The sequence below is a fragment of the Lagopus leucura genome, unplaced genomic scaffold (genome assembly GCF_019238085.1).
Source record: "Lagopus leucura isolate 7727_CA_CO unplaced genomic scaffold, USGS_WTPT01 Super-Scaffold_100060, whole genome shotgun sequence".
Taxonomy (NCBI): domain Eukaryota; kingdom Metazoa; phylum Chordata; class Aves; order Galliformes; family Phasianidae; genus Lagopus; species Lagopus leucura.
In genome coordinates, this window is record NW_024962306.1 from 817,448 (window position 1) to 827,788 (window position 10,341).

The 10,341-nt window shown below is 51.6% G+C and overlaps 1 protein-coding gene across 6 annotated transcripts in view; it reads right to left on the bottom strand.

Annotated features, from left to right (window-relative positions):
• The window catches only part of PHF20 (PHD finger protein 20), a 64,439-nt gene extending 56,464 nt beyond the window's left edge, over positions 1 to 7,975 (bottom strand). For 5 of the 6 annotated variants that reach the window (XM_042886697.1, XM_042886699.1, XM_042886698.1 and 2 more), the window contains exons 1-4: positions 7,890 to 7,975; positions 6,307 to 6,353; positions 2,092 to 2,145; positions 370 to 492 (exon numbers count right to left, since the gene is read on the bottom strand). The gene's annotated coding sequence lies outside the window, so the exon portion shown is untranslated. The remainder of the gene's footprint in view (positions 1 to 369; positions 493 to 2,091; positions 2,146 to 6,306; positions 6,354 to 7,889) is intronic. The other variant, XM_042886695.1, reaches the window with a different exon arrangement.
• Positions 7,976 to 10,341: the final 2,366 nt, after the last annotated feature.

Below are 10,341 nucleotides of genomic sequence, written 5' to 3' on the forward strand. Positions count from 1 at the left end.
GCACTCAGCTACTGAAGGGAGCCCCGAGATCTGAAATGCAGCAGCGGAAAACCCAAGTGCATTTTGCTTCCTGTAAGCATGAATCTTGCTTTTTATCCATATAGCAGCATAAGCAGCTTCTGTGCTAAGACAGAGTAATGGGAGGATCCACAAAGCGTAAGTTGACTGCCATTCACTCCAGCACTTTATCTGAACAATCAGACTGCTAGCATATCTCCATGCATACTGTGGAACTGACAAGGACCAAGTCCAATCACATTTTGCACAGCAGGTTTTTACTGCTTAGCACTTACTTTTGATCTCATACTATCTGCATACATCATGCAAAGCCTTGCACCTTCATCAGTGGTAAAACAATGAAAGCCTCACCCAATTCACCCCCTACAACATGCTTGCCCCCATCAGGGATGGTCAGTGCAGAGAAGTCCATGGTCCCCACCACAATCAGAAGACCTTGCAAGACCACAGCCACGCTGTGCTGAAACCACACACCTGCAGATGAGAAAAGGTAATGGCTGTATCAAGCTGCAAGGTTGCACTTACAGACATTGCTATATTATACAACCCTAACAACATCTTACAAAGACTCGCACAGTCTCACAAACATTGAAACAGCGCTACAGAAAAACATTTTGGCGCTGACTTGTAGGCAGATCTCACAGCCTACAAGGTCTGTGTGTGCCATGCCTACCAGCCCCACTGCTGCCATGCAGTATGTCTCACTGTATTTCATCCTACGCTGAACAAAAAAGGAAACGGAAAACCCACCAGTTAAAATGCTCACGCAGACAGTTCCTGTACTAGCTATTCACTCAAGGAATCCTGCCTGTCCACACACACAGACTGTCTCACAGCAATGTAAGTTTTTGAGTAAGGGTTACAAGGAAACCCAAGACCCAGGCTATCCTAATCAGTGGCCTTTCACACATTGATTCAATCGAGTACTTTGTTAGTTTGCTTTTTTTTTTTTCTTTTTAATTGTAGGAGCAGGTACGAGAAAAAACATGAATAAAACACGCAGACTATCAGACAAGGCAATAAGTTCCCAGGAATACTGTGACATCTCCATTTTCCATCCCAAAGACACTTCAAACAAGACACCAGACTACATCCAGCTCTTATGTGCACTGCATTGGATCTCAAACAGACTGTAATCAACGCTGACTTCTTGCTTTCAGTTTGTCAGACCAACCAAGCACTATGCAGGAAGCAAACTCCTTGGCTGAATGACAGCACCAAAACCAAACTCTGAACTGATACTTGCAACTTCCACATCAAGAGTAACAGATAACTAACTCCCTATCACTGAAACACCCATGCAAAGCAGAAAGCTTTGAGTTTCATCGCAAACATGCCTGACTGTTTCCCCAGGCAGACGGCCACAGCTGACACTGCTGACAGCAGCATCTGCTCCCTGTGCAGGCAGAACCACGACCTCCTCAAAGCATTCAGAGGCAGCAGTGGCGCTAGCAAACAAACCGCCCTTCCTGGGTCGCCATCCTCACACCCTCCCTGAGATTACAGGACATGAGAATGTCACTTTTCACCCTCTCATCAACAACCCACACAACTGTGCTGGCACTGCAAACTGGTGGGGAGACCAATGTGGAAGCAGAAATTAGGAACGTGGGCAATTTTTGTAGTAAAGTTTATTTTCATTACCAAGTGCAATTAAAGAAATAAATACGTGATACTGAAAAGAATGCTTTTCAGCCATCTGATCATCTCTTATTTAACTGTTCTGGTTTCTTTTCTTTTTTTTTGGTCTCTTGTAGCACAAACGTTAGAGACACTTCAACACTGAACAGGTAGAGAGATTCTGGAAAAGGGTTCAGATCACGTGGAATAAAGCAGGCTTTCCCTAAGCAGAACAAGCTACATTCAAGAGCAACTACTTTGATCAAACTGCCATTTTTTCATCCAACTGAAAGTCTGCAATTTCTGCATTAAGAACATAAGGTTTAATTTACAGGAATGGGATCCACAGTGCCTTAGCAAGAATGAAGAAAAATGAATTTCACAACATGCTGTAAATGCTTGAAGGAAAAAAAAAGTCCTTTCAGAAAAATGAGGATCTGTGCTTATACTCACCAAGAAGAAACGCGCTGCTTAGGCGGTCACGAGCATCCCTGTGCTGCTGTACCACTACAGGGAAGAAAAACAATCACATGAATGAGTTCTGAGACAAAAAGTTACTTTAGAGCTTAAAAAAAACATGCCTGTAAAATTACACAGAGTATCAATTTAATCTGGAAATACTGCAATACAGAGTAGTGCTGGCTATCATGATCCAAACCAAAGATCAATCCTGAGGTCTTTAAAGACTCTTTGCATATCCTGATCAAGTTTCTCCATCACTGATTTATCCTTCACTAAATAGAACCCACCAGTAACTTGCTGTTCTTCCTATTCTGCACGCCAGATATCCCAGAACACCTCCATTAACCAAGGCAGAAGGCAGCATACCAAACTTGCATGTCCAACTAACTCAAAATTCAGGATACTGTGTAAATATGTTTGAATAGGTGACATACAGCACACCTACCCGACTGCACCTAAACAACATTACAGGATGCAGTTTTACTGTGCATGCTGTTGAGAATGTCCAAGGAAACATCAGGCTAAAGAGCCAGGGCACACGGCTGCAATTCCCACTTGCCATCTCTTCCAACAGCCTGCTAAGCACACCCAATTCCTGCTGGTGGCTTTGGGGCTTTTCCCCCCCCCTCTATCTTTCCCCATCCCCACCTTTCCCTTTTGTTTTTCCAAGAGAGAGAAGTGGGAAGAGCAGTTAGGAATTTGTCTATCTAGCCACTGTTTGGCAGCTAACATTTCAAAGCTTATCTGAAATATTCCGAGACTTCAGTTCAATTACTCTGCCCCAAATCTAACACCTCCTTTCTTCTCACAGGATGAGAGCCCGGAAATATCTCAGCACCAACCCTGTTTTATCGCCCAAACATTCGTCAACTCCGAGGACCGAAACTAAAAAAAGAGGAAGCTTCAATTCTGAAACATTCAAGCGTGAGAAACAGCACATAAACAAAACCAGGACTTCCAGAGCTGAGTCAAGGCTCAAAATGCCTGAGCACTCCAGATCTGGAAGCACATCAAAATTCTTTTGAAAAACAATTACAGCAGACGCAGATTCACAGAACTGGAGTCATGGCTTCTGATGCAACACAGCTCCCACTTACGCTGGTGGGTTCCTGCTGCAAAACCACGGGGGCTGAACTTCCTTCACAGGTGATCTTTTAATATTGATTATTTGAAAACAGTTTAAAAATTGGAATAGAAGCCTTCAGCAAGTTCAAGTAAGAGACACACTCTCATTTTATAAGCATAGCTTTTCAAGATGTGGGACTTCAGAGCTTGAAAGATACTTTAAGTATTATGAAAACGTATGTATATATATACATACAGAATTATAGATATATATATTTATACATATATATTTTGAATATCTCTTACTCAGAAATAATTCTGACTACTACAAAAAAACAAAAGCAGCCAAACAAATCAGAGGAAAAGATGGATACAGAACAATTCTGTCTTTGGAAAGATTCTACCAACTGCAGATTCTTAAAACCTCTGATTTTAGAACTTAATTAAGAGTTAAGTGTGGTATGAAGGACATCTTCAGGCACAAAAATCCACCAAGCAGTAAGAATTCAAGGAAATGGAGAGTCCAAATGTTTAACAGCTTGAACAGTGCTGATGTGAGCTGCTGGGTTGCAGGGAAACAATTACCCAAAATCACAATGAAGTTCACCACACCAATCACACAGCAAGCAGTCAGTGTGCCACGAGCAAACCCACAAGGACAAGCAAAGGCAGTGCTCCTCCATTAGCAGCCCTGCTGGATCACCTACAGCCATCCCACGGCTCAGGGATGAGCACTGTGCTCCTACGAGAAGTAAACCAAGAGTTTCTACAGGAAGTCTCTTCATCCAAACATCCTTTCCGTGTCAATATGTGCAAGGCTTCTCCAGGCAGAAGGCAGTGGCAGAAACAAGCTACAGCCACCTCAATCTTTCTAATTTAGCCTGAAGTTAAATTTCTAAACTTCTAATTGAGCCCACAGCCTCACCACGATTTCTCCTCTCTGCCTCCCTGAAGCTGCATAAATCCACGATGCTGCATGCAGTGCATAGAACTGCCCCTTAAAAGACATTTCTGCCCTGCCTAATGGCTGCCTACAGCTGAAGGCACCTCTGTCAACTGAGAATGAAATCAAGAAGAGGAATAAAGCAGACTGTTTCTCATTCCCGCTCCACACTCCCTCAAAAGCAAAGACCAAACAGCACGAAGCTCCCTGGACAAGCTTACAGCAAGGCCACCTTCACGTTTCTGGCTGAGCGTGGTAGTGCAGCAATGTAAGGCTGGAGGCACTTGACAGGTGCATCGCCAGAGAGCAGCCTTGGAATTCAAGCAAGTCCACACTTTAGAAGAAACTCAAAACGTCAGGGGTCGAACCAACAAACTTAGTTTTGACCTGATGTTCTACCACTGGCTTTGATGTCACTCTGGATGTTCCAGCAGCACCCTGTACACGTCCAGCAGGCAGCTGAACCCAACTTGGTGAGCACCAACGTGTATTCTGGATAGAGAACAACTCTAAGTGAAAGAGTTACTAAGGCAGCACAAAAAAGCACCTGGTAACAGTAATGGGCATTAACAGCTTGGAGCTGTGATTCTTTGAAGTCAAACTGAAAAAACATCTGTAAGAAAATCTGGGGAAAACAAAAAAAACAAAACCAAGAATGTTTCTCATAGAATCTACGCTATCTGCACTAATGACCACTGTTCACAGCCACAGCACACAGTGTTCTGACACACAAGGCACTTCCAGTTTCATTATTCTTCTTTTTTCCCCCAACTATGCAGACCTTGCCCTCCCTGTTGATAAGGAACAGGATATTTTCCTGATGTGCGAAGTGAAACCCTACACTACGTGCTCATGAACTTTGCTGAGATGTCACATTCTCATTACATTAAGGATACACATCTGTGTATGTGCCACACTGTAAGGAGAATGCAACTCTGCAGGCTTATCACAAAAAGAAAGGGAAGGGGTGCACTTGAAGGCTCAGACTTCTCTCCCAGCTCAGAAATGAAAGGGCAGCTGGGGAAAAAAAAAGTCACTGCATCCTTTTGCAAGACAGCAGTATTGAGAGACAGAGATGCAACCTAAGCAGAGGATCTATACAGGTACAGAGGATCATGTCACACAAAAGCCATTAGCAGTGCTCAGTATAGTGAAGAAGCAATTCAGGTGTGGTATTTTGTGTAACCTCTGATGCTCTACTGAAGCCTTTTTGATTTCAGCACTAAGAAAAACAGAAAACCCCACTCAAACTCTACTCAGCAGTGCTGCCATCCATGTCCCAGGGCCAAAGCCACACAGCCACACAGTTGTTTCAGAACCCTACCTGAAATGGAGTTCATTAAAGCCTACAAGCTTGAGAAGTGTGAACACAAGAACCTGATGAGGTTCAACAAGGCCGAGTGCAGGGCTGGGGCTAAGCCAGATATAAGAGCAGACCAGGAGAGAAACTCACTGAGAGCAGTCGTGTGCAGAAGGACCTGGAGGCCCTGGTGGATGAAAAGCTGGGCACAAGTTCTCCAGCCGTGTGCTCAGAGCCCAGAAGGCCAACAGTGCCCTGGGCTGCATCAACAGAGGGGGCAGTGGACCAAGAGAAGGGATTGTCCTCCTATGCTCTGCCCCGAAGGCCCCGCTTGTGGTGCTGAGCCCAGGCCTGGGGCCCCCAGCACAAGAAGGATGTGCAGTTGTTGGAGTGGGTCCAGAGAAGGGCCACAAAGATGCTCAGAGCAGGTGGGTGCCCCATCCTACAGGTGTTCCAGGCCACAGATGCGGCCCTGGGCAGTCTGATGGGGTGGGGAACAACCATCTCACAGCAGGGGTTGGACTGGCGGCCTTTAAGGTCCCCTCTGAGCTACCCATTCTGTGGCACACCCAGCAGACTGCAGCTGGCTCTACTCAAACAAGGTTGGCTCAAAGCTCTCAAGCCCACTAAAACCACGCAATGGCGTGTCAACAAATCAGCACATCTCAAGAAGGAATAAATACTACATTCTAACAGCATTCTTTTCTGCCACGCACATCTGCAGTCAGCCAGCATAGACATGCTCTGCACCTGCATGTACACTTAAATCTAGCGCTTGAACAACGATAATAAAGCCTTCAAAGCCACCAGACCCAGCACTTCCTTGATCAGCACAGGCTATGGAGCTACTGACAGCAGACAGTAGGGTCAAACTAAAATCAGTAAGTCAATTCCTTACCTGAAAGAAGCGTTTTCCTACAGGAGGCTCCAAAAGTTAAGATAACCCTGTAAGCAAGGGAAAGATAGTTGAAGACTGTAAGGAGCAAATAAAAGAATAAATGCCTTACACACATTTAGCAACACTTAACATGACAGGCCATTAAGTCCAAAGCATCTGCAACTTTTCTTTAAAAAAAAAAATTTGAGAAAGAAACTGCCACCAAAAAAACATCACATCTACACCAACAGGCAGCCCTAAGAATGCAACAAGGGCCAGAGCTCGTCCATGTGTCCTTCATGCAGACCAGCACACATCAGCACAGGATGGAGCCACACAGAGGCAAGCCACATCTGCTTCTGTCAAAGGCTGATGAACCACAGCCATGGAGCTTCTGGAGAATTTAGCATGCCCTACAGTTAACTTCAGGATTGCACCCTCATTCTCTGACCAAGAGGGAGAATTTAGGTCAATATCATTGCTTAGATTAGCCAGGAACTGCAGGAGCAAGAAAAAGAGCTTTGGAGAACTTATCCAATTAAAGGTAAGAATTAATTATATGCTTCTTACATTTCAATCGAGGCAGTACTGTTATAAGCAATTACGATGCTAACCTCATTCCCAACTTGACCTTAATTAATTACTCTGGATTACAGACAAGCAGACGGTAATCTGACTGCTCAAGTGAAATCTTTCCATGCAGACACGGCGATACTGGTGACAACGCGCACCACGAGACACCCCGGGGGGAACGGCGCGCACCGACCTGCACCGCCTCCAGCTCCCCAACCACCTCGAGTCACACAGAAGTTAATGAAATAATTATATAGGAATGCTGGTCGGGCGCTTCTGGAAACGGGACCTTCACAGGGAACGGAACGGGTCCGGGGCAAAGGCGGCTCTGCGACACAAACGCTCATTACCGACACAGAGGAGCCCCAGGCCATCAGCTCTGCTTCACACGGCCCGGCCGGGGCAGACCTCACCGCTAAGAAAACAACGCGCCGCCTCCGGCCGTCCGCGTTAAGGGCGCGCGGCACGCAGCGGCTTCGGGACGACGCACGGAGATGCCCTTACCGACCGACCGGCCCGCGGACTTTTAAAGGGACAAAGAGGACGAGGATGCGCCCCGCGGTCCCGCCCGCAGGAACGGCGCGGCGCCGTCAGTCACCCCGCGGCTCCGCCACCGTCACCCCGCGGCGGTCCCGCCCCGCCCCCGCGGCCGCGCGCCCCACGGACCCCCCCCGTTCCCGGCCCGGCCCCGCCGCCCCGCCGCCCCCGATCCCGTAGCTGCGAGGTGCCGGGGCCGGGCCGGGCCCGCGGCGCTCACCAGCCGCCCGCACGGCTCCGCAGGCCGCGGCGAGGGGCGGCGGGAGGGGGCGCGGCCCGGAGCCCCCTCGCTTCAGGACGGCCGCGGGGAGCGGCACCCGCTCGGTGCTCCCACAGCGCGGCCCGAGGGACGCAGGGGAACCCGGCCCTTTGTGCGCGGGGCCGCGTGCAGCCGCGCCCGCCCGCCCGGCCTCCCTCCCCTCGCCTCGCCGCGGGCCCGCAACGCGGTACAGTCGGCTAGAGCCCAACCCGCCCAGGCGGCGCCGCGCTCTTACCGAGGGATCCGTAAGGGAAAAAGGGCTAAGAACGGCGCCAACGCCGCTCCCGGGCCCCGCGCCGCGCCGAGCCCAGCGCCACCGACCGCGCAGCGCCACAAAATGGCCGCCTCGCTGCGGCGCCGCCACCCGCCGCCAGGGCGGGGCCGAGGGCGGGGCGGGGCCGAGGGCGGGGCGGGGCCGAGGGCGGGGCGGGGCCGAGCGCCGCTCCCGCTCGCCGCGAGGCACGCGGGCATCGGGCACCGGGCACGAGGCGCGCCCTGAGGTGGCGCGGGCAGCGAGCGCGCTGCAACCCAAACCCTTTTGGGTCTTGTGACAGCCGAAAGCCGAAGCCGGGCTGACACGCAGTAGCAAAAATCTTTGCGGTTAGTGCTCTTGCGGCAGGATGCAAAGAGCAGGAGGAATCAGGATGGCGCTAAGCAAAGTCTCCTGAGAGCTTTGTGGAAAATAGGTTTCTTCAGTGCTTTCCTACTTCCACAAACCCGGGGCGCGGTGTTTCCGCGCTATTCTCCGTTTGTTTCTTTGCTCCGAGCGTTTCCACTCCCCACATTCCGAGCTCCGTGCCCTCAGCTCCCCTTCCCCACGAACGGATCCTCCGGGACCCCGCAGCTGCTGGGTTGGAGGAATTCTCTCCTCCCTTTCTCTCGCTCCTCTCCGAGGGCAAACCCCTGTCGGCACAGGGAGGTTCGTGACAGCTGCTGACGGATGGTGCACGGCTCGGACCCGGCGCTGATGCCGCCCCGCACCCTGTGCAGCCCTCGTGTTCTGCCTGCGGACGGGAGGAGCCCAGATTACAGCCGCTTCCAGGTCACTGGGGATCGTGGATACACCTGTGGGAAACGGGGCTTCGCGAGCCAGGAACGGTTGGTTGGTCCGCCCTCTCTGGGAAGCGGTGCTGTTCTCACCTGGCCACGAGAGGCGCCGCGCTCCGTGCGGGCGCTGCGGGAGCGGCGGAGGGGACGCGGTGCCAGAACGCAGCGGATACAAAGGCAGCGCCCCGCGTGCGCTGGGAAGGGAGCCGAGCGGACCGAGCTCAGCGGGCACGTCCTCGTGAGACGGAGGGAGCGAGGCGCGCTGCGCTCAGGGTCCGGGCCAGGAAGACCGCAGCGAGGCACAGGGAGAGCTTAGCCGGCTCGGGAGAGCCCGAGCGACGAGGAGACTCCCGGAGGAGGGGGGGGGAACTTCCCGGCGAGGCGCTCGCATCTCTTCCTCCTCACAGCCATCCCCACAGCTGCGCTATCGACGAGCTGCCCTCGAGCTGCTCCGTGCCGCGGCGCCGATGCTGGCGGCGCAGGCGGAGCCGCAGCCTCCAGCGCAGCCCACGCGGGGTCACTGCCGTCCCGCCACGCTGCCCGCCCGGCAGAGCCGAGCGCTGGGCCGTGCCGTGCCGGCTGCAGGGCCGGCTGGGGTCGGACGAGGGCAGGCGCGGCTCGCCGGAGCTCCCCGCCTTCTAAAGAGCAGCCCCGTGCTCTTCCGTTTGGAGGCAGCACGCGCCATCCCTGCGGGATCCGGGTACTGTTTGCAATTGCGAAACATCTTCTTCCCCAGCAGGCACCAGGGCTGTCGCTTCAGGGGAGGCGGCACCTTCTGCTGAAACAGCCCTCAAAAGAGAGGGACCCGTTCCTCCTCCAATTCTCTTCTCTCCACAGCCCCCTGCAGCCCGTGTGCTCGCTGCTGCTGCTTAGGAGCTGAATGAAATACCGGCTCCGGCACAACGGGGCTTTCCTCCAAAAGAGCAGCCAGGCGCTGGAGTGGGCTGCCCAGGGAGGTGGGGGAGTCACCGACCCCGGAGGTGTTCAAGAAACGGTTAGATGTTGTACTGAGGGACGTGGGTTAGTGGGGATATATCGGTGGTAGGTGGACTGGATGATCTTGGAGATCCTTTCCAATCTTGGTGATTCTAAGGGAAATGAAGGAAATTGGGCTGCAAGTGGAGATACGCTGACCTATGCTGTTAGACTTGCTTTGGGGAGGCAGCAGCTTGTGAGAACACCCTTGCTCTCAGTCTTCTAAATGCCTTCATGGACTTGGGCCATGAATTCTGCCAGCACCCAAGCCTGGCACCTGAGATCTCAGTCCCTCGGGTTACTCCTTAGCAGCAGTTTGGTTCCAGCTGCACTCTGGGCTCCATCTTGCACCTGAGCTCTGCCAAAAGAGCACGTGCCAGCTGCTGGCTGTGCCCAAAGGGGTGCAACCTCCTCCTCAATAACAGCAGGTAAAGCAGGCACTGTGATACTGTACCTCAATTTAAAACTCCCATCTGCTGATGAGCGCCTGAGTCCTCTCTCTGTGGACCTCTTAACACCAGCAACAGGATCTTTTGTGTTCTCTTTGCTCATGTTTTCACAGAAAGCCTTCATATTCAACCTCGTGTTCTCACATCTCCATATTCCTCCTCCAGACAGACAGCGAGGAAGGCAATCCCCTGGTAAAGGGATACTCAAGCTCCCTT